Genomic DNA, 21,797 nt, shown 5'->3' with positions numbered 1-21,797 from the left:
ATTACACAGTTTGCAAATGAGTAGTAAGTCTAGTGACTTGGTTTTATGTACAAAGAGCTCCTTACTGATCATCTCAGCTACTTTCTATTGCTATATGTCCTGATTCACTGAAATAAAGCAGTACATTATTCTCAGATTCCGGGATGAATGCAGAAAATATATTTTTATAACTAGAACTTAAAATGCTAGTTCTTTTGTAATTCAGCAAAGCCAGGTTAATTTACACCATTTGAAGAACTGCCCCAGTAACTTGCTGTGACATTTCTAGTTGGCTTTAATGAAATTTTACGTGGCTTTTTTTTCCTTCTGATTTTCAATATAGAATTTAATTGATAAGAGAAATAAATTATTAGGTAGACTCATTTCAAATGGAAGTATCACTTTCCAAGTGATCAAACTGTCCATCTAGTTGACTCCTCATAAAGCCTCTATTCAGACATGTTTAATATTGATGTTACACTTTTTATTAAAGATTTTCAAGATACCGCAGAATTTTGAAATCTTATGCACAAAAATATTTGACAGCACAACATAAAAGAAGGTTGCAAAATGTTTTCTTTTCCTCCACACACGCTGAGTTGCGGACTTTTCCTACTGTACAGAATAGACTTTCTCCTGCAGTTTGAGATAAAACAAATGCTTAAACTAAAACCTTAATTCTGATCATAAAAGAGAAAGGTATGGATAATATACTAAACCAGCGAAAAATATGTTGTCTCATTAGTGTCACTTTGATCAGATTCTTCAGTATGTTCTCATTTTAAGAGGTGCCCACTGCAGAGGAGGGAAGGATGCCCCTGTCCTCCCCGCAGCACGCAATCCCAGCTCACCAGCACTCCACACACGGTCACTCCCGAGGCTGTCCTGGGAGCACAACTGCGGTAACTACGGCCTGAGCAGCTCCTATGAAACGGATACTGCTTCATTAATTAGAAGATGAACGCAATTGATTATTTCAACAGCAAGGCTAAACACAAGGGTAGCCCCACAGAGAGATCCGCAGGGGGAGATCTGTCCAAGGCGTGCCCTTGACTTTGCTCCTTCTCCCAGGGGTGGCTTTAGCAGAACACAGCCTAACGAGGTAATAATTGCAGATTACTGTTGGTGATAGTTAAGTCATTCATGACCTGCTCCCCTTAGCAAATTGTTCCAGAACTGAGGTGTATTTCAGAGATTGTATTTGCCATTTGCAGCCATCAGCCAGACACTTTGACAGACAATTGACACGTGGGGGCTGTTGGCTTGCTCTTCTGATGATGTTCTGGTCAGATAATGCCCAGATTCAATCTCACCTTTGCTTTGATATGTCACAGTGCCTTGATAAATGTGTGTTATCATTTCTCCCCTGGTGTGGCAACAGAAATCTTTTGAACAAAGGAAGACTGAGCACTGAGACACCTCTGTCTGTGCCACCTTCCTTATCATTGTCACTGAGTACATGGCTTACCTAGAAGACATGAAAATCCCCTTGGGCAACTTGTTAACAGATATGCAAACCAAGCCCCCACATTTTGGCATTCAGACCCTACAGACGTTCTCAAATGCCATTCTGTGTTAGCTGACAAACCCCTAATGAGGATCAGCAAAGGCCTAATTGCTGCAAAGGCTTAAACCAGTCCATTCATGTTTTTAAAAAGTGCAGCACTTTTTGTGGAAACACCAAGCCAGCACTGCCAAACTTGAGCAATCATGTCCTTCTTTCTCTCTCCTCTCGTCACAGACTGATTTGAGGGTTATTGCATCTGGCTTGATTCAAACATTGTACTCAGTCCAGCTCGTGGTTAACCACATATGAATGTACTAGAGGAGGAGGAAAACCAAGAAGCTTTTCCTTACCTCATTGCATTCCTGGTTATCTCTTACCCTTGGCAGCCCTCCATGTCCCCTGAGCAGAGAAACAGGTCTTGTGCTGGCAGCAGAGGCACCAACCCCACTGGGGAGGGCAAGGGCAATGACAGAGCCTCTTGCCACCTTTCATGCTGTAAAAAGCTGGAAAAGCTGTCTCATTGGAACCGTATGTGCACCACATCTTTTCAGATGAAGGTGCTCCCTTCCATGGTTATTCCCTAGTCAGGCAGCCAGAGCTCATCCAGAAAGGGCTGGGGCTGAAGGTACCAGTTAAACCCTGGGCTGTTGTAAGCTGGTATGAGGGCACTGATCTCCACAAACATAAGTTGATGGATGTGTGTGGAGGATTCTCTCTGTAACCTTACCTGAAATGATTAAATCAATACAGATTCTTTGATATGGACACCGTAGACAATAACAATATTAATCTCAATAAAATGATACTGAGAGGAGAAGTCCTTTTCAGTTTCTTTATTTGATTAAAGTGTTTCTGGCTCAATGTCTCCTGCATAGTATCCCATGATGTAATTGAATAAGGAGATTGAAACAGAAAGCTGTTTCTAAGTAAGTGAATACTTCACTGGGGCTTTTGTTCTTATTTAGTGCAGTTTAACAATTCCTTCCATTCACTGAACATGAATGCCTGAGAAACCTGGAATACCCACTATGCTTGGGCACAGCTCTATTCCATAGCCCATCGTGTTTGGAAGCACATTTGTAACAGATAAGAATCCAAAATGGTAAAAGTAAACACTTAGGTCAAATTCTTCTCTTCCTCAGACACACATTAACTCCAGAATATTTGTACGTGCCAGTGGGGGAAAAAAAAAATCTCTTAAGTCTCTTTTTTATTGTGTCAAGAAGTCAAAGAGAAACACTTGACATCTTGTGTGCAGCTCACTGTTGAACTCTAAATGTCACTATTGGATTTTTTTCTTTTCTATATAGTCTGCTTTGTTCAGGATAACTGATGATAGCAGTGAAAAAAAAAATCAGAACTTCCTCAGTTTTAAACAGCACCCTGTTGAATTAGATTAATATTATATGTTTGTTAAATAAACTGACAGCGTAGATGAGTATTAATAATTGAAAATTAAACATTAGGAATTAAATCCCTGCTGCAAGTGAAGCCAATAAGAGCAGGGTCAGGTCAAATACACCTCAGGGAAGCAATGATTTGATCTACTGATCGAATGGATGCAGATGTTTAAGGATATGGCCTTTATTAAGCTGCTCCTTTAGTCCACAATGAAATCTAACCTAAAACACAGATGAGGCTGAAGAGATAATTCTTCTCCTTTTAAGCAAGATGTAAGTTATGCATATGTCACAGAGACAAAAAACAGCTTGCAGTCACAAAGATAAAAAACAGCTTGCACTTTTTCCTTTTTTAACTACTATTTCTAAATGTCTAGTTTCCAGAGCCTTGCAAATCCACACAGCAAAGCTGGCTGCAACATTTGTTATATGCTATGGGTGATAGATATAATCCTATAATTTCCAATGCAATAATGAGAGGTTTAATTTTCCATTTCTTCCCTCTGTGAGATGGTGTCTGGCTTTGAATTCTCATTTATGTCTGCGTGAGTACACAAACCCGATCTACATCATTGTGAAGTCAATACCTGCTCCGACTTCTTTTTTCATTGTTATAATGCAAAGCCTGACCTGTAATTCAAAGACATAAGAAAAAGTTTATCCCATCAGGAGTCTCTCTCTTCTTTACTTTAAATCTCCTCCGGTAGGAGGACTCATTGAAGGAGCTGTTAAGAACTGGATCAGTTCATAAAAGGTTGCTTTCCTTCCTTCTTTGTGACACTCCCTGAAAGGTTAACAATAATTTTAAACTCTGTAAACCAGCGCATTTGCAACTTGCTAAAATAACATGCTTTTTTTTTTTTTTTTTTTTCCCTGAAAGACAGAGAATCCCTATCAAATCTGAGCCTAATTCACAAGGGACTTAACACAGAGAGAAGCCAGAGCAGTTCTTCCTCACTGCCAGGGGCTGCAGGGACGTGAGAGCTGGATGATTTCCACCACCAAGGGAGAAGAGGGGGAGGCAAGGCAAAGGGCCAAGAAAACAGTCTTTGTTCTCTCTCACAGAGAAGATAGTATGGAGGGCTGCTATTCTCTCACTAAGGAGCCAGAAAGAGCTTTCTTCTTTTCCCCTCACTTGTGGGAGCGTGGAGGTAGGTTTGGGTAGAGCTGAGAACAGTAATAGCTTATTGTTCAATATTTCCTGTCCAGAACAAGCTGAAAACCTCAAAAGTTAAATACAAAACACATTTACCTATCTCTCTTTTTATTGTGCTGAGAAATGGTCGTAGTCTTTTACAACACAGAGTAAAATGTAATGGCTTATCTTTAATGCTTGGACTCCCTTTGAGTATATCAGCCAGCTAGGGCTGTCTGTGTTTGCACATGCCTGTGTGTGAATATCTGTGCAAAACTATCCATTACAAGGGTGGAAAGAACAGACCAAAACAATTTTTTTCATCAAATATCGCTGTAGGTGTGGAAAGGTTCTCAAAATACAGTTTTCCAATAGTAATGTCATATTTTAATTATAATTTTTGCCTTTTTTTTGTGTGTGTTTGTTTGTTTGTTTGGTGGGGTTTTTTGGGTGGGGGTGGAAGCAAAGAGAGTTTTAAAAAAATAAACACACACACACGGAGAAAACTGCTTTAACCAAAGGCTGAAGATTGTTGCAGGGAAATATGAACATACATCTTTTAACTGAGGCAAAACATCTCAGCAGTCCCATAAGCAAATGCTTCACTTCGGTTCACTGTTCAATATGATCCTTGTAAGCTGTCACAACACTTCATAAGAACTGCATTTTAGGAGCCAAACACCCCCGTTTTCACAAAGCAGCACACTTCCTCTGAACTGCTTTCCAACCTCAGTTCCCATTTTGTACTGCAAGAAGTCCCTGAAGTAATCTGTGCTGCAGTTCAGACAGGGAGTGCTGACCCACTGAGGTGAACCAGGTACCAGCTATTTGCACTTCAAATGGGGGGAAAATCACCGTTGTGCCTTAGAAAAATACAGTTTAGGAAAAAAACACAAAAAATTTAAAACTATGGTTTTTAACATCGAGTTGTCCCAAGATGATACCTCTTGGTTTGGTTAAATAAACCGAGACATTGCAAATCACATTGGAACAACTTGAAATAAATATTTTCATTTTATTTTTCAAGCAAGGATTTTTCATATTCTAAAGGAAAAAATACAGTCTTTCAAGAAGAGTAGGGACACGTTTTGATAATCTGTATTATTTATATCATGGGCCAGAATTTGTACCAGTTTATTCTGGTACAAATTTGGATTAAATCTAGTATACAATTGTGAAATCAAATTCTGGGCCATTGAAGTGATTTGGTGTGACTCAGTTGAAGTGACTGTATACTCAGATCATGAAACTTCTATTCTCAAGTTTAGTACTGTGGCCTAAGCTGCCACTACAGGATGTCATACACTGGCATGTCACATAAGATCCCTGGGATGCTCTACTCCACTTCCAGCTCAGTGCAGGGCAATGCAGAAAAGATCTCCACTTCAAATTCTTTACTATGCCCTTGCTCATACAAAAGCTGCAGGGTTTCCAGCTTATCCAGGGAAGGATTTTCAAGGAAGAAATTTTGATATGCAGTTGAGAAAATCCAAACACCCCTTTGGGTATGTATGTGTGTATACCAACTACAACAATAAAAATAAGGACAACTTCTACTTCCCAGTTTCCCAGATCTGCATAAGTTTTGTCTATGTAGTTTTACATACCCATTCCTCCAATGTAGTAGAGTAAATATATTTATGCCATTTCATATGTGAGATTTCCTCTGATTCGTTAAAGCCACAAAGCAAATTTTTGGATTCCTGTTCTCTTTTTCATCACGGGTCAAATGTCTCTTCAAATCCCATAGCTCTTTGTGAGACAGTTTTGGTATGCTTGGATAAAACCAAACACAAGTAAAGTAAAACACATTTTTCCTGAGCATAATAGATACTTGCTTACTCTGGAACAACTCCATACATTATTAAAACCATACTACTATCATAATTAGGTTTAAAAAAAATAAACCACACAGACCTATGGTTGTAATTATGTTTATCTTTATGTAATATCTTGTTATCAGTACAACTTACTGCCCTGCCATTAAGTTGCTGGGTCCCTGAAAATTTACCAGCAGGCACTAGTGAGGGATGTATGTGCCAACAAAGTTACTCATCCATGCTCCAGCCCCCACACACCCTCCTTGAATTCTTTCATTATTTCTGTAACACTTTGTTTGCTATTAGGATTACGTGATTTATTTGTTCAGATTGGGAAGTCTCTTCTTGATGAGCTGCTATGTTCAGTAAACAGGTCCCAACAACAAACAAGGATTTAAATAATCACTGTGTAATCAGTAGGCACCAGCACATTGGATCTCATCTCTTTAAATCCAAGTAGCTGTCTGTCAAATCACGTCTATCACACTAAAATTTAGATGCTTAGCTGCATCAGAAACATTACATTCATTTTCTAAGGAGTTTCAGTGAATTTACCAGAACAGTGTAATGGACTTCCTTGGTTTGCATGGATTCTGCTGCAATATGAGAGTCTTGAACTCATCATGAAAGTCCTAAGCAGCACAAGGAGTAACAAGACCAGAGCACTGAGCAGTAAGTACTGACTGGGCATCACCCAGTCTCTTTTGTGCCTAGGGGGGAACATTAGAATAATCAAGTAATAGTTCAATAAAATTCAGCCCAAATTAAACACCTTCCCAGCAGCTGCAGTCAGCATCCTTTTGGGTTTGGCAGGTACATGCCTGTTTGATACAAAGATGCCCAGAAGCTCTCAAGGAGCTCAAACAATAGTGAAAGCAACCTCTGAACTACGAGGTGTATACACGGGCCACTGAGTAAGTCCAAACAGTAGATGGACACAAGCTATTCACCAAGTTATTTAATGTGAAAGGATTCTTAGTATTTAATCTATAAAGAGGAGGTGAACAGTAGGTAGAAGGAAAACATGTTAGATGAGATAAAGAAAATCCTGACTATCAATAAAGAAAAAATGGGCACTTAAAGCAATCACTCTAGAGCATAGAAAGTGATTTTTAAATTACTTTTCTGATTAGTGGGAGCTAATCTGTCAAGTAGAAACAAATTCACATAAATATCCCATAAATTAAATATTCTCTTGTCACTGAAGCTACTTTCGATTGTTGGTGGAGATTTTTTTTCATCAGAAGGAGACAGATTATTACATTGATTTCAGCCTCCAGAATGCATTCTGTAATTATGTATTTTAATTGTCTGGCATTTTTATTTGTATGAATTTCAAAGGTATTGACATGAGTTAGAAAGAAAATCCAATCTCAAATCTGAAAAAGAATCAGCTGCAATCCTGTTAGGCAGTGCACTAAAACACAAGCTGAAGCATGTGCTTAAGCCCATATATACTCGACAAAGTGCATAGCCTATGTCTCACCTTGCCCCTGATGGGACTTAAACAAGTGCAAAGCAGCATGTGAACCTACACCTCTGTCCCTGTAGCTGTTGCAGGTGGGCTCTGTGCCTTACTGAGGCACAAGAAGAAAGGTGCAAGAAGTAAGACTCAGGGATCTCATCTTATTAGCATTTCAAGAATTTGTTGCTCAGCTGCTGTTTGTTTTCTCTGACAACCAAATGTTATGCAGAGCACTTTTGCCAGCTGCAATCTGATTAGGTATCACCTTTTCCATAACACTGCCAAGCCAGTCAAACTCTGGTGGAGAGAGAGCCTAACCTTTTGTAGATCTCATAATAAACAACTCCAAGTTTCAGGAGAAAATCTCTGATAGAGAGAGCCCGACTACAGCTTGTAAATCAAAGCACTCAGATAAGATGTAAGAGCCAGACCTCTCAGAGTTGATCATGCTGACAGTTGAGCTTTGAATTCTTACTTTATAAATCACTTCCTTACCAGGCATCTGCAAAATCAGGATTTGTAAGCCAAGGGGAAAAAAAAGAAGACGTAGTTTTATTTTGGATTTATTGGTATGATTTGTAAATCTGTTCTAGGACTTACAGATCTGATTTAAGATTTGTTAATCCCGTTTAGGATATGGAAATTTTTTCTCTGACTTATCATGTACTGAAATGCTTCAGTAAAAACCGAACTAAAAATTACTGGTTTAAAAGATGGTTTATAAATCAAGGGTTTGCAGTTAAGTTTTGCTGGCAGGTTCTATAAACTGCACAGTGCATTTATAACTCAGCCTCTTACGATGGCAGATTTATAAATCCAACTTGCAAATTGTCAAGACAACTGTTATAGGCTCAATTCTAATCTGAGAAACAACAGATGTGCTTCCCTGTGTTTCAAAACTCTGTCCTTTTGCATTGCCTGCGTCCTCTGCCACCATCCCTCCTGCACCAAGGAGGAGAGAAGGGAGGAAAAAGATCTCCTGTATCATCATCACCCTGCCAGGCAAGGGAGAAAGGATTTGGGAAAGGAAAAACAGTTGAAATGAGGGTCAAGCTCATGAGTCCTGTTGCACAGCCTTCTGGAGCAGCCTGAGCTAAAGCTCCCTCCTGCAGTTCTAGCTGGTCCCTGGGGGCATGAAGGAACCCCAGTCCTAATGCCCAGGCTGCAGGCACAGTGAGAAATTAAACTTCATACACAAAACTGTGGGGAACTGGACCTAGCAGGAGCAAACCAGAGCAAGCTGAGGGTTTTTCCGGCAGTCCCGACGATGCCTGCCTGTCCTTCTCGGATTACAACAGGAGCTTCTGGGAGAAGCCCCGGCCCTGAGATGGCAGATATCCCGCTGATTTCACAAGGCTAGGATTTCACCCTATAAAAAGGGCATTGGCCAGGTTCTCAGGAATGCTCCCCTGCCCCACATCACCCTGGTCACAGCGAGAAGCTCTGAGCTCACATCCCACTGCAGCCGCCTCCTGTCCCCAGGGAGAACAGGCAGCCAGAGCCCAGGGCTGTGGCTGCATCCTGAGCATCCAAATCCCTGCCAGCAGCTGTGCCTGCCCTCCCCGCAGCCCTGCCCGGGAGGAAAGTGCAGGAAGCAGCATTCCTCAGCAATTAGGAGAAAATTTACACATGTACTGGGAGTTAGTACTGCTTCCTTCCAGGCAGTTTTACAGTAGCCATCAGATTTTATCCTGAAGCTGAGGGTAATAACAATGAAATAATAGCACTGTTAAATAGCACTATTTTTCTCCTAGAATGGTTGTTTTTGATACAGTGTGAAAACTGGTTTTGATAAGCAACATCTACTTCTAGATCCTATGCAGGAGGTACTAAAATATATTAATGATTTTTAGCTTTTTCTGAATGTCAGGCTTCTTGAACTTGATAGCTTTTGAAAGTGACCTAACAAATTTTATTGTCTGCTGTATTTGAAATTTGGTTTATTCTTTACTGTATTTTGAATTTGAAAGTTTCATCAGTGACCTCCTGTTCTCTATTATTGCAATGCTTTTTTCTTTTCCCTTGAATTGCATGTTGGCTCGGATTTCTTACGAAAGAAATACAAAATATACTAGCAAACATAAATTCCATAATTTCTTTTTTCCTACTGGACAGCATTTTAAAGTCAAGCATCTGATCAGTGCAAAACTCAGCAAATATTCCTGAGTGTGTATGTGTGTGTATAAATAGCTATATGGAGCTAAATTTTCAGGTACTTTAAGTACATAGAGGATAAATTGCATATTCACCTGACTCTCAATACTATTACAAGAGGATTGATCAAGCAATGCAATTAGTAACAGAAAAATTTGCTTCCATAGTTTTGCACCTAATTGGATACTCAATTCCACATGCAAAATATAATCTGAAATGGAGGATGGAATTGGAGAAAATATTGGTCAATATTCTACAAAATACTAACTCTTTATATACTATACATTTAAAATGTATGAAAATCAATTATCTTGAAAACAGATGTCATTTTTTTTTTTCTTTTTCATTGTGTATTCCAAAATATAGAGTCTCAGTCTCCCCTCGTGTATGTGTCTGACAGACACAGAGACCTACAAAAGTTTGGCCTTTTCCCTTTTGTTTAGCCTAAATGAAAAATGGTAAGAAGAATATATTTGCAAGGAGAAATAGTCTGTGGGAGGCCTCTGAGAGTCAGCTCTCACATCAGAGGTGAGGAATTGTAGCTACAGTTGGAGAAACACTATAAAAAATTGCTTTAACAAACAGATGGTACAATTTAACAGAAATCGAGGTTTTTCACATAATTATCTTGCAGGTGATGAATGAAACAGACCTTTACAGACAGAAGACTAACTGATCTGTTGCAGTGCTGGAACTCACTGCTATTACCCTCATTTCTTCTCTCCTCTTCTTTGGGGAGCACAAGAACAGTTCACCCATTTCAACAACGCTAAAATTTACACTCAACCCAGAGGCTTTTTCTAGACTGAAGGCAGAAGGCACTTCTTAACATGTCCTGCAATCCCAGTGTTCTGCCTGTCCTCCTCAGGGACAGAACAGGTCACATCCAGCTGGGTTTCCTTTAAAAGGAGAGACACAGGGGGGACAGGGATGTCCCCTGAAGTGCTGTGTGGGGCACAACACAACCCTGGGAGCTCTGGAACCCAGGGTGGGAGCCAACAACACAGGCAAACCACGCAACCAGAGTTCTCTGAGGGTGTAAAGGACCTGCTGCTAAGCTATCTTGGCAAAATCAAGGAAAATAAAAGGGCTTTTCTATAGCTGCAGCACAAAGAGCACATTGCAAAATCATAAAATCTATAGCACAAGGAGAGGAGTAGGAAGCACAATATTGTGGCTGCAATTGTACAGTTTTATGGAGCAATGAATTTCAGCCCTCCAGAGGACCAAAGACCTAACAGTGAGCATCTTTTATTTAAAGTTTAAGTTGAAAGATTTAGGTCTAAAGTTTAACTGAACATTTTCTAAAATTCTAAGTGTCAACAGCAGCATCTGATCTACTCCAGCATCAGCAGAGGTAAAGGTCAAGGGAGTAGAAATGATTGAGGACAAAAGTAGTGGCAAGAGAGGCAAACCTCCTTCTTGCCTGGGAGCAAAGACACATACCATAGGCTAGAAGCAGACCATAAGCCTATAGCACTCATTTTTCTGCTCTAACAATACCAAGCCTAGCAAGAAAAACAATTCTGCAAAGAGCTGAATACCTTCCACATCTGTCCTACCTAAGCTTTTTTTGCTTTATCAGTCCATCCATTTCTCATTTCAGAAAATGAACATTTTCACTACAATTTTTAGCAAAATCTCAGAATATCTAGGAAGAGTAGCTACATAGCTCAACCTACTTATGCTATGGAAAAATTCATACATTGATCCTTATTTGAATTCAACCAAATTCAAAATAATAAAGGGAGAAATACTAAGGAAAAATTGTACCATTTTAAAATATATATTCCTTCATCAGCAGTGGCAACAATAAACATTTTTGTTGCAGGTTTCAAAAGATATGAAAATGAGGCAAAAGTGTCCTAATAAAGCCTTGATAAGTTTGTCATTTACTCTGTTAACTTTTTTCCAAAGGTCACTTCACAGACATGATTAGACTACAGCTCCATGGGAGCAGTGGAAATTAGCTTCAGTGTGTGTCTCATTGATGAAGTTCTGAGCATGCTGGTGGAATTGCAATAAGCATATGTGTTTAAAATTAAGCACATGTGCTTCTTGCCATTTTGAAAGCAAAATCTTCAGCTAGATCATCTGATCTATTCATTTGCAATCCTCTTCCCCCACAACTGGCTGGGTAAATACAAACAGGTGTCCTGCAAGTGTCTGAACTCCAGGTAAGAGCTAGGACTTGTCCTTCTGGAAAGCACCAGACATTACAAGTTTAGAACACCTGATGCCTTCACCTTTCTACCTTTAGGGCCTCACATGCTTGGACAGTAAGGATGACTCGCTGTTCATCAATAGTCTGAAGCTGACCAAGGTTTATGGCAAAAAGCTCACTGTCAGCCTGCCAGCTGATATTCACTTTTCTCTTCAGGACAGCACTTAATCTGGAGCACAGGAATCTAACACAGGTAAAAACAGTACAGTGCAAACCCTGAAATAGCAGGGGAAATCTCCCTTCAGCCAGATATGAGACTGACCCCAGAATCACAAACAAATTCTGTGTCAACTGTGATTCTATCCAAATCTCAAACACTAATGTCATGAGACCTTTGGCCCAAGAAAGGAAATTTTGGATTCTGGCAAGACTGTCAAAGGCCTTGTTGTTTATTCTGTGCCATGGTTTAAAACAAATGTCCTGTCTTACACAAAAATGAAGGAGTGCTGTTTAATTCAACTTCTACCCATATCATTACAATGCTGTTGCTGTCCTGTTTCTGAAAACATCTTCAAATTCAGGTGTGAGAAGCAGAAGTACCACTATATTTAAATTATTTTGCATGGGACCTCCCAAGGAGTTAAATACAGCTTTTCCCAGATGTGAAAGGCTGGAAGGAGTGCAAGCTCAAAACATTTCAGGGTGGGGGTAAAGCAGCAGGTGGGGCTTTGCCTTTGCTGAGGTGATGCCCTGCAGCCCATACCCCACACACCCTGGCCTGTGTCCTACCCTGCAGTGGCCACCTGTCCCTGGCACGCTGGGGCAATGCTCCACATCCCCCTCCTGGAGCCCAGCCCAGCCCCAGAATGGTCAGATGGCTGGAAGTCCCAGCTGGAGGAAGGGAAAGGGCTCACAAAGGGTATTTAACACAGGACATGTGGCAAGCAAGTGTTTTAACCCTACCACCTCTTGGAATTTCTACCAGCTGAACACCACTGGAATCACTGGTACTGACACTTGCTTTTTCTCTACTTTTTCTGTCTGTCTCTTTCTTCTAAGTCCCTCTTCTTGAGGCTCTGAGTAAGATGAAATCAGATGGGCTTGGAGTTTGCTAAGTTGAATGGGCAAAGTTAATGCCTTGGGGAAGCACTTTATGTTGATTGAATGCTGCTCTAAACTTCTGCCAAAGCCCTCTGATTTTCTGAAGTTGCCACTAAAGTTCTTTTTGTTGTTTTGACCTCTTGAGAATATCTTGTCAGTATTTCTCCTGTGCATCTCACTCAGAGTACATAAAATACCCTAAGCCCCTGTCAGAGGCTCATTGAGTGAGTTTTCTGGGGCCTTACACCAGGACACCAGAGAAAAATGCTGGAACTCTGGCTTTTGATGAAGCATGACCAAATTTCTATGGCTTCATAGGTTACTCTGTCAACCGAGCCAACCTAGTCCAGAATGTGAATGCTTTTGGTGCCTTCCAGTCACAACTGCTGACTTACTTCTCAGCAAGAAATAGATTGAACTTTGACAAGCTTAAGATTTGGCATTAAACCTTTAGCATTTTACATTAAACTGAAATGGGCTAAAAGCACAAAGGTAGTCATGGCAGAATAACTTCTCAGGTCATCATAATTTAATTGTGACTACTTGAGCTCCAGTAAGTGATAACTCAAAAGTTTGAAAATACTTCAAAAGTTCCACTTTATTGAAAATTGAGGGAAAATAATTTAACCATTAAAGAGAGTAAAATGATAAATGGATCAATCTTTACCAGCAAACAGTAGTAATTAGGTCATAGCTCATTTCTTTATTAGAAAAAGGCTTTGGTGTTTAATCATCATTACATAATCATTTAGTCTTCTCCAATCTCTGTCTTTGTAGATATTGTAAACTTGGGCCCTGATGCTTCAAATGGTTCTGTGCAGGAGGAACCCCACGATCAACTATTTGAATCAACTCCATGATTCTTGCTTTATACCATATTTTCATTTTACTGTCTGTGTTCATATGATAACACAGATAAAACTCCCTGACGGATTCTAAGAGAAAAGTTCAAAACTGAAATGCCTTTATATGAAGACACTGCTACAAAAAGGAGAGAATCTGAAATGACTAGTAAGACACAAGACAAAGCCCAGCCTAGGGCATAATACCATCTTGGAGAATGTCCAATCGCCCTCTATTGTCTAAAGACAGATGTGCAATTCACCAGATGGACCATGTGTTTGCTTTAGCACAGATCAGTATTGAACTGCTCATTTTCTGAAATAAGCCTCTGAAATCCAAAAAGAATGGGAAACATAATGAATGAGTTCTAAGAGAAATAAACAATGTCAAATCCTCTGAGCCTATGGTTTTACCTCATGACAGACATTGTCTTAAGCCCACTTCCTCTGAAAGGAACCAGAATGTTCTTATTGGCTGGTAAAAAGCCAGTCAGCAGCCACTTATGAGGTCAGTAATGATAAAATCAGTAAGTCTTACTCTAACAGGAATTTTTCTTTCCCAAGACTTTGAAAATTATTTTGCCTAAGGACAGCAATTACTACAGGGAGGAAAAGGAGATGTTGCCTCTGTCAACTTCCTTAGTGAGACAAGGCAAGTTCACACTTCACCACCTGATAACAAATGGCTCTCCATGAAGCACAGGCTCACCTTCTCTTCAGGGGTGTTGGACTCTTCTACTTCTCATAAGGAAAGGAACAGCAAGTAAAAAGTGTTAAATGTTTCCAAAAACCAAAAGACATTTTAATTGGAATAAAAACAGCTTCATGGTAGGGTGTCTTTTCTTTAGGCATTTTAGTGCATGTAAAGCAAGTTTCCTTCCTAACCACAGGCAGTGAGACCTAAGGCTAACTCCAAGGTCTAATGATAGCCCAACACTATATTTTAGAAGTGAAAATGCTTTACCATGGTCTTTACCTAAGGGTTCCCACTTGAAGAATCAGAAAAATAGCCAAAGGAAACACAGTGGGACTGCTTTAATAAAAACACAAACATAACCTCCAAGCCCTTTCTTTCCCACATTTACCTCTTTTTGTTAAACCTGATGGAAAACATTTGTTCGAGCCTCTAAGCCTCCTTCTGCTCACACAACCAAAACTGCAAAGCCCCCTGAGCAGCCCTTCAAGCCCTGTAAGCTCCCAGCATCCTGGCATCAGCAGAGTGGTACAGCTTCAGGACTCTGTGCAGTGAAAGTCACCTGCCTGCTCCAGCTACTGAGAAAATGCCATCATTCCTAGGTCACTGCAGCTTCTTTTTCATTTCCTCAGATGCTTGGCTACAGTTATCACATTTGTCCTCAGGTAAGACAGGGAAAAACATGCTGTTGCCAAAAGATGAGTTTCTCTTTCCTCCTTTCTCTCAGCAACAGAGTCCTATCTTCTCAATTTCAGCAGTCCTGGTGCACTATGAACTCTTCCCCTCTCCTTTTTTTTCAGAGATTTTTTTTTTTTTTTACATGCTTTTGCTAAGCCATCTTTGGCCATTCATTGTGCTGAAGCAAGGGAAAACTGATAGCAGTGGTGGAACAGGGAATGCAAGAGCAAAACTACCCCTTCTGGCATCTGGAAGCTGCTGGATCAGCACAGTTATCTTGTCAAATAACATCCTTGTATGGCACACTCTTTCAGCTTCATTCTTCCTCAGGTTCCATTCACAAGGTGTCAGATAACTGTTTGGTAGTTGGAAATTAAAATAAAAGAAGGCCCCACAAGCTCTGTAGACAAGAAACATTAGAAAAGATTGACAATACTAAATAGGAAGCTGTCAGCAGCCACTGAAAAGGATAACATAACATAATGGATCCAAACTCCAAAAATTCTCCTTTCACAGGATGATTTTTCACGAAGTTCCTGGTTTTCTGTTTCCTACACCACTGGCTGAAAAAGCACTAACCTTTTGAACTCATTCTGCTAGCTGAGCAACAAAAAGGAAGGAAGGAGGTGATCAGAGCCCTCACAACAGAGCATTGACAACACATCATACACAGCCATATCAATATGAATAGGAGGGCAGCCCCATGCCTCCATGAGTTGGACACAGAGGATGTGTCCTGTAATAACATTTCTGGCAGAAAGTGCCCATGTGAGCAGGATATATACAAATACAAACAAAAACTAAACCAAAGAAACCACAGGGACTAATGGAGAGAATTAGGTTCTTTTATGGCCCAACACATCCCATCTAATGTGCATGTTGGAAACAGTTCTTGTCCTAAAATTGCCTGTTTTTCTCCATTAGGTTAAAGACAGGGTATCCTGGCTAGCCTAGGTGTAGTTGTTAATATCCCAAACACATGACAGGCAAGGTACAACTATTGCAGAAGTTTGTGACATTACCCTATGACAAACATGGTGTGACTTAATCTAGGTTGGAGGTCCATAAGCATACCCAAATACCTCTGCTTTGCATTCCTTAGCTCTAGGTTTCCCTTTTCATTCACATCTCTCAAATACGTCCTTCACCACAGCTCCTTTTAGCCCATACACTCCTCTTTCCCATTTCTCTTCTGGGCATGCCTCCTCCTTTACCATTGGCTTTCACGTATTAAAGTGTATTTGGGGGTTTTTTTGTTGGCCTGTGTGCAAGGAGATGTGAGACATATCTGCTGCAAAGCCTTCTAAACTAAAAATCACTAATCTGTGATGACAGGTGACTAGACTGAGTGACTCAGGCAGTGCTTTCTGTGTAAAGGCTTTTGTTTCAGGCAGAGAGCAGATTTTTTACATGCTAGTTTTCACCTTTCTGCTCTGGAGGGCCAGTATGCACTGCTAAAGCACTGCAGCATTACCAAAACAGTAAGAAATGTATTTATACTTAACGTCCTCTGATTGCCTTGTAACTGTAAAAGTAACAAAATGGCATTTAAATGAACACAATGAATTAATTTTTAACAGTCATGACTGAGATGTAAATACAGGTGGTGTTTCCTGACAGCTTCTTACTCTGCTGCTGTCCTGATCTTAGCACTACTACCCCAATAAACATTCCATATCATAAGCTAAGTGGCCATTACAACCTACTCAATATAGGCATTATTATTAGTATGTACTGCACGTAAAGACATGCAGTATATAGAAAACTAGTGAAAGAAATAGGGAGGAAATTACGTTTGGTTTTGTATTCAATAGAGTGATTTTCTTTATAATGGTTCTCTGGAGCCCATTCATTTTATCATGGGTTTAATTTACATCAGGAGATAGCTGGAAATCACACTGCTCCTGATGGAGGCCCTCACTGGAATCTTTTGCCTTCACCACAAGGTGACATTCAATCCATTTTAAAGGGCATCACAGGAGTGCAGGAGCAATTCTCTACTTCGAGAGAGCCTGTTCTAATGACCAAACTTCAGAAACATCTGACATACAGCTCTGTGTCTAGGAGCACGTGAATATTTTAAATGCTGTTTATGAAAAGCAAAGCTGTGCTAAAATGCCTATTTGCCCCCTGCTGCTTAGCAATATTAAAGATTAGAGCCAATTGGTTTGTATACTGAAGAGTCTATAATGGCTTCTAGAGAAGAACATGTCAGCAAACTAGATAAGGTTCCTATTAAATTTTTGTTGCTGTGGACTGCTGACTTGGGTCATTATACACTTAAATTGAGTTATTGTCATTGTTATATAATGAAACAGAGCGCTTTTTGCCTGCAGTAATGTAGCATATCTTTTAAAGAATGAGCTCTCCTGACTGATTTATAAAATAGTTCTGTTTGCATTATAGTGCCAGGCTGCTGGGTGTTTCAAAGTGATTTAGATGAACTGTCCTAAGAGTTCGTGCATATTTCGAAAGACAAATCACAGAGTCTTGTGTGAACCTGCTTCCAATAATCTTTGAAATTTATTGAGTGACAGTGAAAGACATAGTAAAATTACAACTCTCCTCTCTCCCATAATCTAAAAATGTTTCATTCAAAAAAAAAAAAAAAAGTGTGCTTAAGGATTTGTGAGGGTTTTTAATTTCTGATAATTATTTGTTCAGGTTTAAAAACAAGGACTTGTTCTGTTTTCTTCATTCCAGGAATATTTGTCTTTTAAAATCTCAGGGTTCTATTCTTTAAAAACAGTTATGTTAACACTTTTAAATTTGAACAAAGAATGTGAACAGTGGAAAGAGCAGATGACCATAAAAATTAACTACTTCAAGCTACTTTATTTCAAACTAACTATACTGCTGGGGGACACCATAACCATTCCTTTTCACCATTGTCCTTACTGGAGCCAGGATTTCACCCTGCACATTTTCCAAGGTTTTTTCCCCTTAGATGCATCTAATGGCAGTTCAAGACAGGATGAAAGCATCTACACATATGCTGTTTTACTTAAATTCTTTTAATTCTCCATGCAATGTCTCTGAAGAGCTGCTGTATTTTAAGAGAAATTCCACTGTGAGTAGTAAAGGAACCAAAATCAGCGGATGTAGGAATATCTGACTGGGAGAGTTTCATTCCCAGAAGTCTTAGACAAGGATATATTCAAGCAATACAGGCTTGTGCTAAATACTTCCTGAGTCTGCAGTTTGGCTGAAAAATAAAAGGTCTTTTTGTTTTCTCTCCACTCCCCTCACAATCTTCCAAGCCTTTCTCTGCAGCTTTTCTGGCTTCAACTGTCTTTTGCAAACACAGGTCACTGGGTTGTACAGTAATAGTGAAGATCACATCCAGTCACATCCACTTTTCCCTCACTCTGTTAGCAGACATGTCCTAGAATTTAATTTTCTTCCCATAGAATTGCATCATTTCTGCTCCTTGTGTCATTCTTTGACCAAGATTTCTCTTCTCTCTGTTCTAATGGTAAGATCTCAAATCGTAGCAGAAAATCTTCATATGATGCTTGTATTTCAAATTTTAAATTCCATCCTCTTTCTGTGATCACAGTTCTCAAGGTCATCCAATTTTGCCACTGTCATATTATGATCCTCTTCTGCAATAATGATGCCTCCTCAATTTAATCCATCAGCAAAATTCATTTTTACATTGACCCTTTACACAGATATAAATTAAAAATTGTAGGAGATATATTCTATTAGCTTCTCCAAAAGAAGTCTAACAATAAACTCCCACTACTTTATATCACAATGTCTATGTCCTTTTTTAGACAGTTCCTCTCCTGACAGGTGGGGTTTTTCTTTTAACATCTTCATTACCAAGTTTATCTAATAGGAAATTCATATACTATTTTATTGTAATTCTGATTAATTAAGTATACTGCTTTTGCCTCAAAATAATTCATTATACTAAAGAAGGTGAGAGGATATGCTTGCAGATTTCTACTCTGGTAACATTTTTTTACTTTTTATCTGGTCCCTCAATCTTTTTGATATCCTTAATTATTATTTCCCTCAAAATACGTTTTTAACTTTATAGAACTGAGCTAAATTATATAGGTTTATCTGATTATTTTTCCCTACAAACAGATTCTATATGCAGTGTAGAACCACTCAGAAACAGAGAAAACCACTCAAAAAATTGATACTGGATCTGCAGTTCTGTGGGTTTGTTTTTCACAATTCTTCAATAACAGTCTACTCATTTTTTTCACTTTGGACATTCCTAGGGTACCCCTTAAAGTGAACACTGACACAGCTACATTTCCAATATATTTCTCCTCTCTTTCCTGGGACTGAAATTCTAAACTCATTTTCCATGTTTGACTTATTTACAAGTTTCCTTCACAGACAAGTCTACGGATAACTCACTCTGCTGCTGTCCTTGGACAAATCTCCTTTGGAAACACTTCTCTCCCATTCAGACTGAGAACTCTGCAGGCTCTCCTTTGTTCTTTCACTCAGACTGGAGGACAGCAGGGCCATTCAATTCAAAGTAATTTTGTGTTACAGTCTTTTGTTAACCATCTTCATGCAAAATCAAACTTAAAATAGCATCAGCATTTACTAGTTCAGTGACTGTTGGGGTAAAATAGTGAAAGACTGCTTTTATAAATAAAGTGGTGGTGGACTTCTTCACAGCATTTTTTTTCTAATTTATCTTGGATAAGTTATTATTTAATTAAATTAATACATTTGCAGTGCTATTTATCATTCTGAATTCAACACCAGATCCACAGGTATAGCCAAATCAAGGTCTGATGGTCCTTTTCTGATATTACAACTTTTATCACCTTTCTAAAAATAATTTTGACTTCAAGATGGTTTTATCCACTGCATTTGTTGTTTGGTTTGGTTGGGGGAGTGATGTGTTTATCACAAGTACTGAGTGAAGGTAATCTCATTGATTCTGATCATTTAGACCCTGAATATATCCCTGGTCCAGCCATGGCCACCTCTCTTTCATCTGTGATATTTAACTTCATGCTGTACATTAACAGTTCTAATGCCTCCATTATTTGGCCCACACTCCTTGCATTGATATTTCACATATTCCCTTGTGGCCAGCCTTAGCCCAGTATCTGCTTACTCAGAGTAACTTTTTTTTTAAATCTATTTTCCCGCTTCCTGATATTCACATAATAAACTTGTAATTATTGTAGCAAAAATAATTCTTGTATAAAGCTTATAGAGGTGTCTCAGGGTCATCATCTCCTGTCATTTAACAATTTAAAAAATCTTTTTTTCATTTTTGCAGGTCAGAATACAGCACAACTCACGGGATTGTGAGGGACACACCACAACCTCTCTGGGAAATCTGTGTCACACACACAGTAAAGAAATTCTTCCTCATATTCAGGTGGAATTTCCAGTGCATTATCTTCTGCCCTATATTTCTTGTTCTGTTGCTTGGCACAACATTTCATGGAAGATCACTCAAGTCTTCTGGTTTTGGTTGTTTTGATCCATTCCTGGATATCTCCAGCTGAATCTGGATATATAATTTGTTCTGCAGTGGAAAACAGGCAGTCATTTTTACCCTGCTCTGCAGAGAGTGTTCAGTGTGGTATGGAGTGCTTAAGCCAGCTTTCTTAGGAGCTTGAAATCTTAGCATTTAACATGTTTGAAGAGTGCACATAAGACCCATGTGTGAGGGTATTAAATACAGTTTTTAAAATGTGTCCCTTTCTTTAATGCCTAGGCAGGTGCTGGGGTTTTTGTTGTTGGGCTTTGCTTTGCATGTGGGGGTTTATTTATAGCGGTTGCTGAACACCACAAAAATTTAAAATCCTGACATAATCACTGGCATTTGTCTAAAGAGCAAAAATAAACCTCTACAATATGCTCACTTCTGTGTGGCTTTATATTTTTCCAGCAAGCATTCTCTTCAGTAAGTCTCACATTATTTAGCATTGCAGATTCTGAGGCATTCCCATCCTATTCATGTGACTAACAGATATAGTAAATGGATACATCTGCAGTTTTAATAAAAACTTCAGGGGTTCCATGAATGTTTTTGAAGTGCAAATGGAAAAGTCTTTCACAAGTGTCAACAAAATATAGCTCACATGTAAATTTTACATTTACAAAAATATGTAAAATAACTAACAGTTTATGAAGTAAGACTTAGTAATTAGCCTCAATCCATCAATACCCATTGCCAATGGCATCTCCATCAGGGGACCCACTTAAATCAAACAACCTTTCTTCTGGCAAACACTTCTGCAGAACCACCAGCCTCAGCAGCAACATATCCAGGTTTTACCAGTCCAGAGGCAGAGTGAATGTGACACAGGAGTTCTTCACTGAGAATGAGTTTTCACAAGAGTGCTGAGCTGGTCTAACAGCTTCCTACCACTAAAAATATGGTTCAGCTTTCCCCTTTGTCTCAGCTGTGTGTACTTACCAGTTCCTTTGTGCTAGCTCCAACAGTTTGATGACTCAATTCAGCTCACTCAGCAAGCAAAGAAAGGGAGATAATTTTCTGCCTGTTGAATAAGATGACATGTCTCATCAAGGGGTCAGACTGGCTTCAGAGACAGCACAAGGAAATGTACAGGAGCACACAGCCAGAGTGCAATAGGAAAAGAAGGCACAGGATCTCCTGTGCTGCTAAATTAGCAGAACCACCTTCTGAAATACACATTTCTTGTCATCCCCACCTCAGCACTGAAAATGGGATTGATAACCTGTGTGTTGTCAGATTTATTCCAGGTACTCCACTCCCTATACACCACCTTGTTAAACTCAGGCAAACACCTCAAGAATTTATCTGAACATAAGCAAAACTCTATTGCCTAATCAGTAGCTGAAACACTCATAATGTTCACATCTTTCTTTCCAACAGGA

This window comes from Oenanthe melanoleuca, chromosome 3 (genome assembly GCF_029582105.1).
Source record: "Oenanthe melanoleuca isolate GR-GAL-2019-014 chromosome 3, OMel1.0, whole genome shotgun sequence".
NCBI lineage: Eukaryota > Metazoa > Chordata > Aves > Passeriformes > Muscicapidae > Oenanthe > Oenanthe melanoleuca.
The sequence above is the reverse complement of the archived record's forward strand: the minus strand, read 5'-3'. Positions refer to the sequence as shown.